This window comes from Prionailurus viverrinus, chromosome A1 (genome assembly GCF_022837055.1).
Source record: "Prionailurus viverrinus isolate Anna chromosome A1, UM_Priviv_1.0, whole genome shotgun sequence".
In the NCBI taxonomy this organism is placed as follows: Eukaryota; Metazoa; Chordata; class Mammalia; order Carnivora; family Felidae; genus Prionailurus; species Prionailurus viverrinus.
Window position 1 is genome coordinate 125417497 of NC_062561.1, and position 16479 is coordinate 125433975.

The following is a 16479-nucleotide window of genomic DNA, read 5'->3' on the forward strand; positions in this document are numbered from 1 at the left end:
CCGCCCGGCCCCTCCGCTTTTGCAAGCCAGACTCGGGGGCTCTGCTTGGCCGGCGAGCCGCCCCTCCGCCCCGGCTCCCTCCCGCCAGTCCGTGGAGCGCGCACCGCCTCGCCGCCCTTCCTACCCTCTTCCGTGGGCCTCTCGTCTGCGTTTGGCTCCGGCGACTCTGTTCTGCTAATCCTCTGGCGGTTTTCTGGGTTATTTAGGCAGGTGTAGATGGAATCAAAGTGATCAGCAGGACGTGCGGTGAGCCCAGCGTCCTCCTAAGCCGCCATCTTGCCGCAACCCTCAATACCACTGCATTTTAGCATTGATGCCTAAAGAGTCCAAAGTCACTGCTCACATGCTGCAGGGCCTGAGCAAAAGGCAGTATTTAGCAGAGCTCAGAGCTAACCCTTGATCTGTCACTGCCTGTCTATGTATCTTTTGGCAAGTCATGCGACAGGACACAATTTTCTTATGTATAACATTATGTAAGTCTATGGATTCCAAGGACATTCCTGACTCCAAGATTCTAGACTATAGCATTAGATTTTCCAAACAAGAACAACAGGTCTCTGTGGAAGGTCCATTTTGAAGGCAAGAGGAAAAGTTTGCATTGGCCTTTTGGAGGGATTAGCTAGGGGATTTCTCCCCATGGAGAAATAGGGAGAGGTAAAAGAGGGGTATTCTCCTTCCTGAGCCTTAGGCTAAGTAGAACAGAACAATCTGCCCTTGTTTCTGGTTGAGCTCCCTACTGGTGATGAGTCACATGGCGGAAAAGGTGTGTTGGGTGCCTGCCTGCCGTGTCTGGTTAATGCAATTCCTTATATGGTACTTGTTTTTCTGACAGGTGACATGTTCCTGGACATGGAGCTTATTTTAAATCAGTTCTTCAGGTGACATTCAGAAAATTTTTGTCTTGTTTTATTTTGTTTCACAAATAGCCTTTTCACTGGAAGTTTCTTTCTGGATAGGTCCAGCTGCCACAACTCCTAATACCAAAAAAGTCACTCAGATTCAGGGACCAAAGCTAGGGTCCCCTTCCCTCCCATAAATAGGCTCATGTTCTCTGAGAAGAGACCATTATGAAGGTGAGAGTGTTTCTCTGTATCGGGTGTAAGGGCCAGTTATGTGTCAGGGTCATGTTAGGTTTCTTACCACACTGTCTCTAAGCCTATAAACTGCCCCGCAAGGTAGGTATTATTACCTTCCCTACTTTACAGATGAGATGAGGGTCAATAACTGGCCCAAGGCTACTCAAGAAGACAATGGCTGAGCTTAGACTAGAGCCAGTTCTGAGGCTTCAATACCCATGATCTGGTTCCCAAAAGACTGGAGCCCTGCTAAGAAAAAATGAGTGTAATAGCTAGCCTTTGGAAGGTTTGAGGAAAAGCCTAGGAAAGGAATATAATAGTTTCTTGTGGCTGTTTTAATGAATTATACAAATTTAGTGACTTAATACAAATTTATTCCCTTAGAGTTGTTTTTTTTTTAATTTTTTTTAACATTTATTTATTTTTAAGACAGAGAGAGACAGAGCATGAATGGGGGAAGGTCAGAGAGAGAGGGAGACACAGAATCCGAAATAGGCTCCAGGCTCTGAGCAGTCAGCACAGAGCCCGATGCGGGGCTCGAACTCACGGACCGTGAGATCGTGACCTGAGCCGAAGTCGGATGCTCAACCGACTGAGTCACCCAGGCGCCCCTCCCTTAGAGTTTTAGAAGCTAGAAGCCTGAAATCAGTTTTGCTGTATTAAAGTCAAGGTATCAACAGAGTTGTTTCTTCTGGAGGCTGGAGAGGAGAATCCATTTCTCTGCCTTTTCTAGCTTCTAAAGACCACCCGCATTCCTTCCTTACGTCACTCTAACCTGATGCTTCAGTCCTCAACATCTCCTACTTACTTGTTTGACCATCTTGCTGCCCTCTTATAAGGACCCCTGTGGTTACATTTAAGGGTCACTCAGATAATCTGAGATAATCTCTTTGTATCAAAGTCCTTAATTTAATCATATCTCCAAAGTCTCTTTTGTCACATAAGGGAACATATTCACAGGTTCTAGGGATTAAGATGTGGACATGTTCGGTGGGGGGGGGATTTATTCACTACCACAGAGGATTCTTCATTTACGTTGAGAACTGGAAATAGTTGCTAGAAGAACTTTTGGGTTTCCTCCTTCAACTCCGCTCAGCCCTTTTCTCCTTCCCTTGGGTGGGAAGCAAGTGAACAGAGATCCAAAGGGCCATGAGGGGATAAGAGGAAAAGACCCTCGTATAGTGGCTGTGAGTACTGCACCCAGGCCTCTTATTGCCCCTGTGTACCACATTCCCCCTAGGGAGGAGGTGGCCAGGGAGTGCAAGGTCAGTATCATCAAGCAGCTGGTGGCCTGAGGATTGATATATTATCTTTGTCAACCTGGTAACACTTCTCACAAGGAGAAGGCCCCATTCCCTCCAAACTGCCCTCCACTCTCATACTCTGACCAGGAAAAAGAGCACCTATTTGCTTTATCTGTTTAGTGTCCCACTGCACTGGGACAGTGTCCAGTTTCCTTCCATGATCTACACAAAGCCCTGAAAGATGAAACTTCTGCCCACATTTCCCACCTCAACTCATGCCACTCCCCTCTCATCCACTGTGTCCCAGCCACAGTGGCATGGTTGACAAAAGGGAATGTTCATGATTTCAGTAGAACCAGCCACTGTTTTTTCTGGTACTGCTTGCTGATAACACGTGTCTGCAAGTGGCTCAATTAGTCAATTCACATTACAGTTGTGGTTTCTATAATGCATAGGCTTTCCTTGAAAACAGAAATCTTATCTTAACAACCAGCCCCCTAACAGAATTAAAAATATATATGTATATAAACTAATACCTTTAAGCCACTCAAGTTGTAGCTAGAGACCAATAGAATGTCTTTGTCCTTCAAACACTAATATGTATCTTGCAAAATTGCTTTTGCATCATTATCCAACACACTGTGTGTGGTCAGAAAGTGGTTAATATTATCTTCACATTACAGATGGGGAGAAATCTAATAAAAGAAAGTCAAACCACTTTTAAATGACAGTCCCAAGACAGAACCCAGTCTTTCTCACTCAAACTGTTCTTCCCTCTATGTGTTGAGCTTAGAGGCTTGAAGATAAGTTGATAGGGCATACTGTAAAGGACACAAGCAAATAGAAAGGTCCATAAAAAGATTATCAAGCACAAACTTGCTGTTGTTAATTGGGTGGTAATTAAATACAACTAAACACAATGAATTATATATATATATATATATATATATATATATATATATATATATGTGTGTGTACATATATACACACACATATATACATACATTTATCATTGTAGGCTGAAGGAGGCATAAATAAGAAGGTGAGAACTTCCCAGAGAATCCCAGCCTACTTGACCTACTGCTTTCTGCCCATATGTGCCCTGCTCCCTTCCTGTCAGTTTACCTACTTCCTCTCTGATTCCCCACTCTGACCCTGAGGTCAGAAGGCAGCAGCTGTGGCCACTGAGAAATGGGAAGGGCAAAATTGTTCTTGAAACCACCTTTTTTCCATGCTCACCCAGTTCTGATAGCCCTTCTGAGGGCCTTTGATTAATCTTGCCCAGGTAGTCCCTGGAATGCCAAAGGGTGGAAGGCAAGAACAGAGTCTCTTCTTCCAAGGTTTTCAATGGAACAGGCCTTCCTAAAACATTTTAAAGGGTGCCTGAATGTAAACTTTAAAACTTGTGCCAGTAGCCAAATGCTATGTTTTCTGTTTCCAATGCCCAGATCATAGAGGGGAGCATGAACTCTGCTCTCTGACCAACAGGCTCCAACCCCTGCACCATCTTGGGCAGGTCAAAAACTTTCCAAGGCCTTATTTTTTTCATCTGCGTGATTAGAATAATAAAAATATTCACCTTCAGAGATCATAAGGAAGATTAGTTAAGATATTGTGTAATTCAGAGCAGTTTCTCAAAAAGCTGAGTTATTACTGAGTTCATCATCCCCACGATTCTTGAATATAGTAATGCTCACTAGATATTTGTTCAATAATTAAATGAATGATACGTAAAGTCAGGATAAGTCATGTAATCTACATTGCACACATGAACCAGAGGTTTGGAACTCAAGTCCTGGCATTCTTCCCTCCCTTCTCAGGGATAACTTTGAACTTCAGGACCCAGGTATAATGCTAACTGTGGGGATAATGTGGATTAGCAATCAGACTCACAAAGCCTCCAGGAGGATCCAGGAGGCCTTTTCCTGACCAGGCTACAACCATTAATAGATACAAATCAGTATTAAAAAAAATGGTTTTGGGGCACCTGGGTCGCTCAGTAGGTTAAGCATCTAACTTTGGCTCAGGTCATGATCTCACTGTTCGTGGGTTAAAGCCCCACATCAGGCTCTGTGCTGACAGCTCAGAGCTTGGAGCCTGCTTTAGATTCTGTGTCTCCTTCTCTCTCTCCCTCCTCCACTCATGCTTGCTCTCGCTCTCTCTTTCTCTCTCTAAGGTAAATAAACATTAAAAAAAATTTTTTTTAAGTTTTGAATAAAAAATACCAGTAGTAATAATATTAAATTATGAAAATTTTGTTTCCTTCTAATGTACTTTTGTATATTTATGTGTGTTCATATACATGCATGCATATAGCATACTGAACATACTGAATTTAATGCCACTTAGTTCCTACTGTGGGTTGTAATCTAAAAACTTTGAGAGACTATTTTTGGTATGGTCATACTTTGGTGCAATCTTCATAGAGAAATAGTTACTACTGATTGTCTGTTTTCCTGACTTTTTAATTGTGTACTTTGACAGAGGAAACAGCAACAGTGTGTGTGAGTGAATATGAGAACCTAGAGTTTGGGGAAGATTCATGTTTTCAAGCTACCTGTCAAGGTTAGTTACCACATCTGTTCTTCAGAGAGCATAGTTAATGGTACATTTTAACTAGGGGAACCACTGAGTGACTGATGCCTGGGAAATTAAAGTCAGTGGAGATATGTCAATGACTGCTTGTTAGCACTGCCATTGCCCATATGTATGGCACAGGTTGACCTTCAGAGAAAGATCACAGAACACAATGTTCTCTTACATTTCTTACCCTGTAAATCATATCTCTAACTCAGCTCCTGGCATTTCCTGTGCTATGTAGGAGTGCTCACTGTGCACAAGGAAAGGCTCAGAGCAGGAAGAGGAACCTTGTGGCTGAGCTAGGAAGCATGCAAGCATCGGGTGATTACCCATCCCCTTGAGGGAATTAATTACCTCTCCTGGTAATGTCCATAACTCTTCCATGCAGTACCCTAGCTCACAGATAAGTATTCATGCTGGTTTTCATTAGACAGAACCTAAGGAAATAATAATACCCACCTTTCTGGGATCATAAAGAAGACTAATTAAGTTGATGTGAAATTCAGGGTAGTTTGATGATGAGAAAAGATGAAAGTAGCTTTCTTAGGGTAACGCAGTAGGGGTCAGTGGAAATAGCAATGGCCCAGAAGTCAGAAGGCCTACCATGCAGTCCCAACTCCACCACTAAACAACGTGGTCTCTCTGACACACCATAACCCCTCTGAGCTTCAGTGTCCTCATGTGTAAAATGAAGGAATTAATATAGGTCATGGGCCAGAGTGAAGAGAGGGCGCAGCCAAATCATTATTTAACCCAAATTAACTGTTTATTCACTGAAAAATTTACATGAAGGCACAAAATAGAAAACCCATTAAAATGAGGCAACTCTGACTAAAACAAAAATGGGAGTCTAACCTTACCTAGATTAATTCTATGTTGCGCAAAATTCTAAGTTGGCCCCCAAGATTCCCAGCCCCCGTGTACATATACTTTCTCCTAGTTATTCAGTCAAACACTAATCTGACTACTGCTGTAAAGGAATTTTGGAGATGTATTTAAGATTCTAAATCAACTGAACTCAAGATAGGGAGATTCTTTGGGTAGGCCTGACCTCTAATGATATGAGCTCTTCAAGTGTGAGTTTGTTCTGGCTGATGCCCAAAGAGGAAGACAGAGACCTGAAGCACAAGAAAAATTCAACACATCTCTGATGGCTTGAAGATGGAGGGGACCACATGGCAAGAAATACTGGTGCCTCTAGGAGCAAAGACCAGCCCTACCCTGCAAGCAAAGGAACAGGGAGCTCAGCCTATGACTATAACCAGAGAGAATTTGGAAGTAGACTTTTTCCCAGAGCCTCTACAGAACTCAGCCCAGTCAACACCTTCATTTAGCCTCTGATACCCTAAACAGAGAACTCACTCATGCTATGCCAGACTTGTGACCTACAGAACTGTGAGCTAACATAAAGGACATTATTTTAGCTGCTAAATGTACGGTAATATGTCACATGACAAGATAATTCTATACACTACCCTTAGCCTATGGTGGCTAGCTTCTCCACAGAAGGCCATCTTTTTAGGAGTCTTAGAGACCTCTGAACTGGACTGTCCCTGCCATCTCTCCTAACTCCAAGTTCCTACAATACCTCATTCTACTTCACTCTGAGGGCAGTTTTATGGAAATCACATCTGAAGCTGTGAACTTTGGGAAGTCTTAGTTATTTTTTGGTCTGGTGACCTAGGAGCCATTAGAAAATGTGAATTGCTAAGCAGTAACTGTATAAACATGGAGCAGGGAAATAAACATTTTTCAGGATTTGTATAGTCTGATGATATTGAAAACATTGATACTCCACACAAGCAAGTTACATATCACACCTGAGCAGGCAGCTGACTGGATGAGATAGTTTACCTTCTACTTAAATCTCTAATCTTAGAATGCCAGAGGAGTTTTTCCTTTGTTATCCTGGTCACCTCATGAAGGTATTACATTCAGAGAGAAGAGTTGGCCCACCTAGGCGACTCACAACAAGAATGAGGAAAAACTTGGCCTAGGAAGCTGGTGGAGTCCATCTGTATCCGTTGGGTTGTTCCCTTTGAATGTTCTCTGACGCAAAGGAGGAAATTCATGAGTGACTTTAAATCTCATCGGTGTTCCAATGAAAACAGGAATATTGCCTGTGGAAACACTTCCTGACTTGGAAAAATAGTTATGACCTCTAAGACCTTAGTTATCCCCATCATGTCTCAGTACTCTGTTGGTGGAACTCCCCTTTATCCATATGGACAGTGTAATAGACAGGGACAGAAACTTGGGTTTCAATCTTAGCTCTGCATTTAACTAGCTGTATGTCCTACATAATTTACACAACATCTTTGAGCCTCATTTTCCTCATCCACAGGAATGAATAAGAGTGCCTCACTAAATAATAATGCTCACTTCATAGAGTTCTATTGAAAATTGCACAATATAACATACACAAAATATCTCATAAAGTAGTCAATAAATATCAATATAGTTAGTACTGGTAGTTATATTTTTATTATAAATTTTCCTTTGACAGTTTCTATATGTAAAATCTACTGGAATCACTTCTTCCCTTTTAGGAAAACTTGATCATTCTGCCTCTGGCCTTGTACTCATTCATGCAGAATTTACAGAATACCTACAATATGGCCAGGACTCTCCTAGTAACCAATGTCAATGACATATAAAAAATATCTCTTATTCTCTAGCAATAATTCTCTGGCAAGTCAAGAACTTAAAGGCTTTGTTGGAGCATTGGGGTTGAGAAGCTTTTATAGGTAAAGAGAGGCTGCTTTAGAAAGTCTTGAGCATCACAGTTGAGTGAAAGGAACTCAGCACATAAAACAGTTAACAGGAAGCCACTTATATTGTAGAAGAAATAGAGCATGGCAGGTGAGGATTCTTGTTTGATGACTAATCTTAGGACTAGTCAGCAGCATTCTGGGTGCTCTGGTGGGGAGGCTGGAGGCAAGGAGATAGTGGGAGGCTGCTCTTAAATGCCTTTCAACATAAGTGAAGAACTTTTCTAGGGCAGATCTCCTCAAACTGCAACATGCACTCAAACTCCCTGGGGATCTGGTAAAAATGAAGATCCTGATTGAATGTTTGCATTGAGTATCTCCCAGGAGATGCTGATAAGACTGGTTAGGGACTACATTTGGAGTAACCAGGACCTAAACTAGAAAAGTCACAGCAGAAATGGAGAGAAAGAGATGCACACATCAAAGGAAGTTTTGACAGATGTTAGCATTTGACACAGGCTACAAAATGGATGAACCTCCCAAAAATTGTGTTCAAAAAGAAGCCAGAAACAAAAGAACACATATTATATGATTCCACTTATATGAAATGTCCAGTAAAAGCAAATACATAGAGACAGAGAGTAAATTAGTAATTGCCTAGGACAAAGAGTGGAAGAGAAACGACTGCACATGGGGATGAGGTTTATTAGCAGCTAATAAAAATGTTCCAAAATTAGATAGTGGTGATAGTTGTACAACTTAGTAAAAATACTAAAAATAATTGAATTGTGTCTTAAAATAGGTGAATTTTATGGTATGCAAATAAAGCTATTAATTTAAAAAATTTTAATAGAGAAATTTGTGTTTGAAGCATAGAAGATAACAGACAAGAAACAATACAAGAAAAAACTAATATGATAAGCCTGTGCTCACAGATAGGCTGGCCTCTGCTCTGTCTTGTAGCAAGTATGGAGGGACTTGAACCTGAGCTCACAGGTAACCTTGGTATTCTAGACACACACATAGCTAAATAAAGTCCTTTTAATGACCCCAAATCATACCTTGTTTATAATTACCTTCACTGAAGGGTTGGTCAAAGTAGTCATCTGGAAATGCATCAAGGAAAAAGAAAACATTGAAAAATAATTAATGTAATAATATAAACCAATGGCTTATCCATTATTTTTAAATACTTATCCTCTATTCATATCCCAGTAACATTTCTCAGATTGAAAACCTATGTATCTTCAGGTTTCCAAGCAGAAAATTGCACACAGAAATTGCATTGCTTTTACCACAATCTGTATACAGCACCAAAACCTGAAGATTCTAGGTCACTATGGTCCTAGGACTAGAAGCATTAGTATCACCTGAGAACTTGTTAGAAATACAAAATCTTAGGCTTCACTCTAGATTTACAGAATCAGAAACCAAGGGTGGGGCCCAGAAATTGTGTTTTAATAAGCCTTCCAAGTGATTATTTACATGTTAATGTTTGAGAACTACTGCCCTAGATCATGTCCTATGCATATTTACCAGCCTCACTTGGTAAACATGTCATTTCAAAGACAAGAGCTGCAGAGTTATGAATACAGAAGTTATGGCAAATACGGAGCATGTGGGAACCATTTCTGTCTTCCCCATCTATGCCGGTCACCGTTGATCAATGACTGCACTCTCACAATGAGTCAGCGTAGTAGGGACCTTGGGTTTGTCTTCCTATTTAGAAATCTGGGAGGAGACGGTTTCACCAGATACCCTCTACTAATATGAGACTGGGTGAGAAAGGCTAAAGTAGATTAGAAATTGTAACATGGAAGAATTTGGCAGAGGACAAGAACCCAACCGAGTGTCACTGATTCCCCAGGTCTTAGGTGGCATGTAGAAGATTCAAAATTTCCTACTGCTTCAAGGGGGGACATGCACTGAAAAACTGGTAGACCAAACAAAGCCTGGAGTTCAAAGAAATAAATTCACAAATTTCCAGTACCTGGAATTCACAAAAATCCAGAATTAATGACAAAGAGACAGATATTAACATGAGGTCTCAAAAGTCCAAGTGGAATGAACCACATCTGGTAGAAACCAATGCAGTTGCCAGGTGACTAGGAAGGACAAAGCACATCTAAGTAGAGGTCAGAAAGGACCCAGAGGACTGCTCAAACCAAGGACCCATCTCCCAAAGGCCATGTTCAAGAAAAGTAAGCTTCCTTCTACGAGAGGCTGTTCGGGGGAAGGAAAGCTAAAAGGGGGTTTCCTTGAGAAAAGAGATATTGTCCTGATAGGGAGTTTAAGCTCTGACACAATCCAACATTTACCCAAAAGAGACAGTTGTAAACTGGTGGAAGAGATTGGGTTATCTGTGAGGCTGTAACCTAGACAGCAATTTTAGATCAATTATAAGAAAGAATGTTAAAATTTTTTGGCAAGCATCTGATTTATAGCTGTCCATATAAGGCTACTTACTGAAAGTTATTGATTCAAATATTTTTACTTTTAGATGAGTGCCTCCTGGTCCACCTAAAACAAGTAGGGGTGGGAGGCAGAAGCAAAGGTTGGTCCGCACCATGGAGAGTTAACCAGCTCCAGGTTTCAACACGAGGTGCCCTTGTCCCATTTCAGAATGCTTTCCCTTCAGCCTGAAACGTTTCGACAGTTAGTGCCATTTGGTCCAGTCACACACTCACAGCTGGTAACTGGAGAAGGTGAACATGTGCTTCCAACATTCACTTTTCATAGAATCATTAGGTCAAAGATCATCTGGCCAAATGCTCTTATTTTACAGATGAGGAAACCAAGGTCAAAGAAGCTAAACTAAGTGTAGAAAGGCTGTAGACAAGGCCAGACCTAGAATCCAAATTGCTCTGACTCCAATATATTGCTTGAAATTTCTCCCATATCAAACTGTTCATAAACCAAAAATTATCAATTCCACACACTGTAGCTATATATTAAAATCCAAAGATTCAAAGCAATATCTTCCTTTAAAGTACCTATTTATGTTTGCTTCCTTTCTTCCCGGATTTGTTTTGAGAGATGTTAAGAGTCTCCTGATGAAAAGCTATTCTGAGAGAAACTGAGACAAAGCGTCCATGATCTATGGCTGCCAAAGTTAGCTCCTTCACAGCTGTACCAGCACATCGGAGGCTATGAGGCAGCCAAGCTGTCTTTGGTGTTGTATTAAGAGGTGTGAGCGCCTGGAATTTTACAATTCAAAAGGGCCTTCTGGGTGGCAGCTGCCTTCTCAGAGTCTTTGAAGGACCACCCTGGTATGACTGAAGGAAGACTTTGCATGTGTCATGGGACATGACTTTCAAAGAGGGCCAAAATTCAAAGTCTTGACCAGTCCATGGGAACATGGACAAATCTGAGACAGGATTTGGTGACAATGTGGTGGATATCTTATTTCTTCCATCACCTACAGAATTTTGTCTTTAATTTTATGGGGAAGAAAAATAGAAATCAAAGCACTACCTGGATAACTTAATCCAAAAGCACATGCTTGCTTTAGTCTCCTGGAATAACTATTCAGTAATCAATTCAGTAACTGTGAAATGAATCTCATGGGAGTTGTGCTTGCCTCAGGGTACCAGTTTGGAAGCCTACCTGCAACTCTCACCCAATGTAACCAGAACCTTCTCAGTTGCCTAGAGTAAAGAATCCCCCAACCCCTTCTTTGTCAGAGACAGTGAGAGAACCATCTCCCTAAATTGAATTTTCAATACTTATTTTATTGCTGGATGCTACTGTTTATATATTTTCAAAAATCTTCTCTCCATACACAGGGTTTCTTCCTCCACAATAATAATTGGCATAATGAACAAACATGGATGATTTTCTTCTTTAATTCTGCAATATGTCTCTGACTCCTGTTGGTTCTAACAGGAGGGAGGCAAATAAATTCAATTAAAATAACACTAAGTCTTGCGTGTTATCTGCTATTAACTTCAATTTTATGATTAATTTTGGGATAGAGGCAATGTGTATCTAGGTCTGCAATTAATGGCAATTCTGAAAATATCTCTGCTATCAATTAACGTGCTTCAGATTTTCCACATTTTGAGGTGAGAGATTGAACACTATTGTTTGTTTAATGGTAAAGTCTGCAGATATTTCAACATTAAAAGTTCCTTAGCAAATCCTACTATTGCTTTGGTGATGCCCAGCATTTCAATTTTGAATTCTCATATCGGTCTGAATAAAACTGTAAAATCTTTCTCTCCTCTTACATAAATATTCCTCCTTGTTTTCTACAAAAGATAAAAAAATAAAACACACACATGCACATATCTCAACCCTCTTCCTTTTTCTCTCCTATTTTCTGTGTCCATTACTCTACCCATTAATGCCAGGTGGGCAAGCTGTCTTTACTCTCATCTTAATCCAAGTCCCTAGAAAGCAGTTTGGGAAAGCTGATGCCAGCTGGAAGTCTCAGGGAGGGCAAGTAGTATACATTTGCTCGATAGGACAGATTTCCTAGATACAAGTACCCTTGTCTGCTCACTTGGGCTGTCTGCCCTTCCTTATGCAGTCTGGAAACCAAGGTTTCTGGTAGGTATTGTGGAGCAGCTGTCAGCTCACAGCCACCAGCAGATGGGCTTTCTGGCATATTCATGCCTGAGGAGCAGAATCCTTGGAAGAGATGGTACCATGATAAAGAAGAGAGGAAAGAAAAACCACCCCAGGATATCAGGGCTAAACCCCTAGTGGTAAAGGGTTACATACCACCATCTGCACTGGTGGCAAATAAGCAGGTGCATTTTACAGAAAGAGTGACATTTGTTTCTAAAAATTCTACTGGTTTTTTCAAGGACAACATTATTTGTACAAGTGAAGCTTTTTTTTTTTTTTAAATCTCTACTCTCAATGACTTTCATGTGAGAACCATGTACTGACAGAATTTAGGGCTACTAAAGATGTTAGCTCTCATCCAGCTGAGCACTTGCATTTTAACAATATGGGAAAGTAAATCCAAAAAGCTTAAATGGTTTTCCCAAGTTCCCAGACTAGAGGAGCTGTAGTTACAATGAACTACAACTAACTTACAAAGCACAACTTAAAAAAAATCATTTTAATTATTAATAAGGCAACACATATTGAAAGAGAGGTAATAAATGATAGTATACAATGAAGGCAGAATATCATAGCAGTGTTAAAAACAAGACAGCAAGCCCAAAATGGAGTCCTTCATACTAAATCCCTTATGTTTATGCTAAGTCACCAAGCCAAGACTTAAACAGTTTCCACTGTCCCACACATGGAATTTTAAACCAGTCAGTCAATGAGGAATCTCCTGATCACCACTAATTAAGTAATCTGACTGGTAGACCGCTACCATCCTCTAAATGGAAGTAACTTTGTAATAACCAACCCATTTTGTACCTAATACAACTTCCTTGTTCCTGCTCCCTTCTACCAATGAAAGTCTTCCATTTTGTGTAGCTTCTCTTTCTATCTGCTAGATTGGATCCTGCCCAATTCATGAATCACTGAATAAATCTGGTAAGATCCTTAAAATTTACTCAGTTGAATTTCATTTTTTAACCGTGGTTAAAGCATAGATAGGCTTTGGGGGTAAGCAGATATAATTTTGAGGCTCAGCTCTACTATGTATTAACCACATCTCCTTAGAGGAATTTACCAAACCTCTTTTACCTTGTTTCCTCATCTGTAAACATTTGGATAACAGTAGAGCACACAATTAGTAATATAACCCATCCCTTTATTATTTTTAACAGAACTCTGATCCTGCTGCTGAGAAAAGGGGGACAATTCCCCACCTATGTCCTTAATGGGGGATGAGGCAATTTTGACATGTATCCATGCAAATTCCTCATAAATACTCTCAGTCAGTAGCTGTGTCTGGGTACATGTTGTTTTTGAAAATGTTTTTCCTCTGGCTCAAAACTGTTCTCATAACACTAAATGATTTTTTTCCAGTTTTTTACCTTCTTCCTCCATAAGCTTCAGGGAAACAATGAAGCTTGACTGGCCTGGAAGCCAACCATGGTGGTCCCTTTCTACTTGCAATGGATGGTTGGTTTAGGCATGGGCATGTAAAGCAACTATGTGTACTATCTTGGGAAGTGAGGGGCTTCATGGAAAGATTTATAACAAGATGCCCATTCTTCCCATTAGGGAAGAAACCAGTTTTTGCCGCGTGTCGATCTGATGCAGCAACCATCTCAGGACCATGAGGGGAGCTTACTTGAGGATCACCTGCCATGTTAACAATGACAGAGCAAAAAGATGAAATATCAGATCCTGATGTCTCTGTATTTATCACCCTATGACTATTCTACAATGAAAGTTCTTGCAACATAAAGTAATAAATTTCTTTGTTGTTTAAGCAGTTTTGTGTTATAGTTGAATGCATCCAAATTGGCACAGTAGTACTTATGATATATGTTACTGTGAATAGTAAATGATAAATGCAGTGAGAGAAATAGTATACACAATCAAGCACCAAAAAAAATAAATACTACTTTCAATATTGTTGTATTTTATTATTATTATTATTATTATTATTATTATTGGTATTATCATTGAACATAAAGTGAAAATAAATATCTCCAATATTTCCACATTTTTTTCTGTAGTGACAAAAAATGGTTAATACTTTCTAGTATATCCTTAGGTCACTTTTTAAAAAAAACAAAAATAGGGGCACCTGGGTGGCTCAGTAGGTTAAGCATCTATCTGACTTTGGCTCAGGTCATGATCTAGTGGTTCATGGGTTTGAGCACCACATTAGGCTCTGTGCTGACAGCTCAGAGCTTGGAGCCTGCTTTGGATTCTGTCTCTCCTTGTCTCTCTGCTCCTCCCTTCACTCACTCTCTCTGTCTCTCTCAAAAATAAATAAACACTAAAAAAAATTAAAAAAATAAATAAACAAAAATAAAATACTATACTTTTTTTCAATTCCAAGAGATTTCCTAATGGATAAGTCAGTGCCCATAGTAATTCACCAACTCAGATGAAAATTACCTCTAATCCCAAAAAGTGTGCTTCACTTAATACTCTCCCAAAGATTTGGAAATATTGCCTTAGTGCAAAAAACACTTGGCTTTTCAAAATCCTCCTTTTAAATGCAGAAGAAAAAAAAAACATACTTAGACATGTCAAAGGACATAAATAACCAGCATAGCCTGCCCTCATGCACATTAAGAGCCAGAGCCTGATTGCCCTGACAGGGAGTTTTTGATAGGGGATTACTGAGTTCTACAGTATTTGTGGAAGCAGAGTGGCACTTACTATATGGGACTGTAGCAATTTTATGGATCTGTTTCGAAAAGAATGTCACACTAAGTCAAATGATCATCGGGACACAGGTTGTAGCTCTTATCCGCTAAGGGTCCTGTGGTAACCAAGTGGGGCACAGAAATTAACCAAAGTTCAGGGACCCAAAAAGAAATCACTAAGCAGCATGAATAAGAAGAGTAACCGCCAGGCAAAATTTCCTCCAGAAGTTGCAGGCAGTCAGGGAACATTTCTGACTGACTGAGATTCAGAAAAGTGAGAGTCCAAGAAGTTCTTTTCTCTTTCTTCCCTTAGAATTTGTAATAACAACTATTCCCTCCGAGCTTGATGGACCACAGAAGCATAAAAATGCTTGTCCCCTGAAAGGAGTAAGGAAGTGATTAAAAATATCACCAAAGTTCAAACCTGTCCAAAAACTTTGTTTTTAAAATGTGATTTGGGAAGTACTTCCTGACTCTTCAATAAGAGAAAATCTACCACTTGGGTAGAAATGTGGTATAGTATGACTTTAGAGCTAAGACCAAGTTCTTATCCCAGCTGAACTTTAGGATCATACAAGAAGTTTTGCCTAAAATGCTGATACCAGGGACCCTACCCGAGGTAACAGTTAAATCAGAATCTCTGGGACTGGGATTAAGCATATGAGAGTAGATAGGTATTTATTCGTGTGTATATGAGTTTTCTAAGCTTTTCTAACTAAGTCCAGGGGTGAGAATTCACTGAAGTAGGCCCAGAGTTAAATCCTGAATTCCCAAATCTTAATTATGTGACCATGGACACATTATTTTCTCTCTAGGCCTCAGTCTCCTTTTCTGTAAAGAGGGGGTTACAATAGTATAATAGACTAAATGATGCATGTAAAGAACTTAGCCTAAAACTTGATAGGTCATGTCAGGTCCATCCTCCCTAACATGGGACTGTCACTTTATTCCTCTGCAGAGGGAGGTTGCACTGGCAGAAAAAAACAGTAGGTACAGCAGAGTTCTGGGGAAATTCATTGGGAAGAGAAAGTGCCACTTTCTACTATCTTGCCCATCAAACGAGTTTGTGAATTCCTGGAAGAAAGCAAGTGTCCTGAAATAGCCACTTTAAATGACTGCATTAGAAACAATTACACATTGAGGCAAAAAAATTTCTTCTCCTTTTCTTCTCCCTACTGGCAGTTATACAAGATGATGAAAGTTCTACCACATTCTGCTCTGGACCTTGGCCAGCCTGTCACAAATTTTTACAGGCAGTAAACAACCATGGAGGTGACTCCTGACATGAAAGATACAGAAAAGCAAGAAGGACCAATATTCACCTGGCACCAAGCACCAGTGAGGTGCCACTGACAACAAGCTAGGATTTCCATGAGATTATACCTTTGTGTGTCTATCTCCACCATACTTAGGATCCCTGGGAACCAGGGAGGGACAGTATTTTTTAAATAATAGCTACCCCTGGCACACCTGGGTGGCTCAGTAGGTCGAGCATCCGACTTTGGCTCAGGTCATGATCTCACAGCTTTGTGAGTTCAAGTCCCACATTGGGCTCTCAGGGCATGGAAACTGCTTTGGATTCTGTGTCTCCCTCTCTCTATGCCCCTCCCCTGCTTGCACTCAGTCT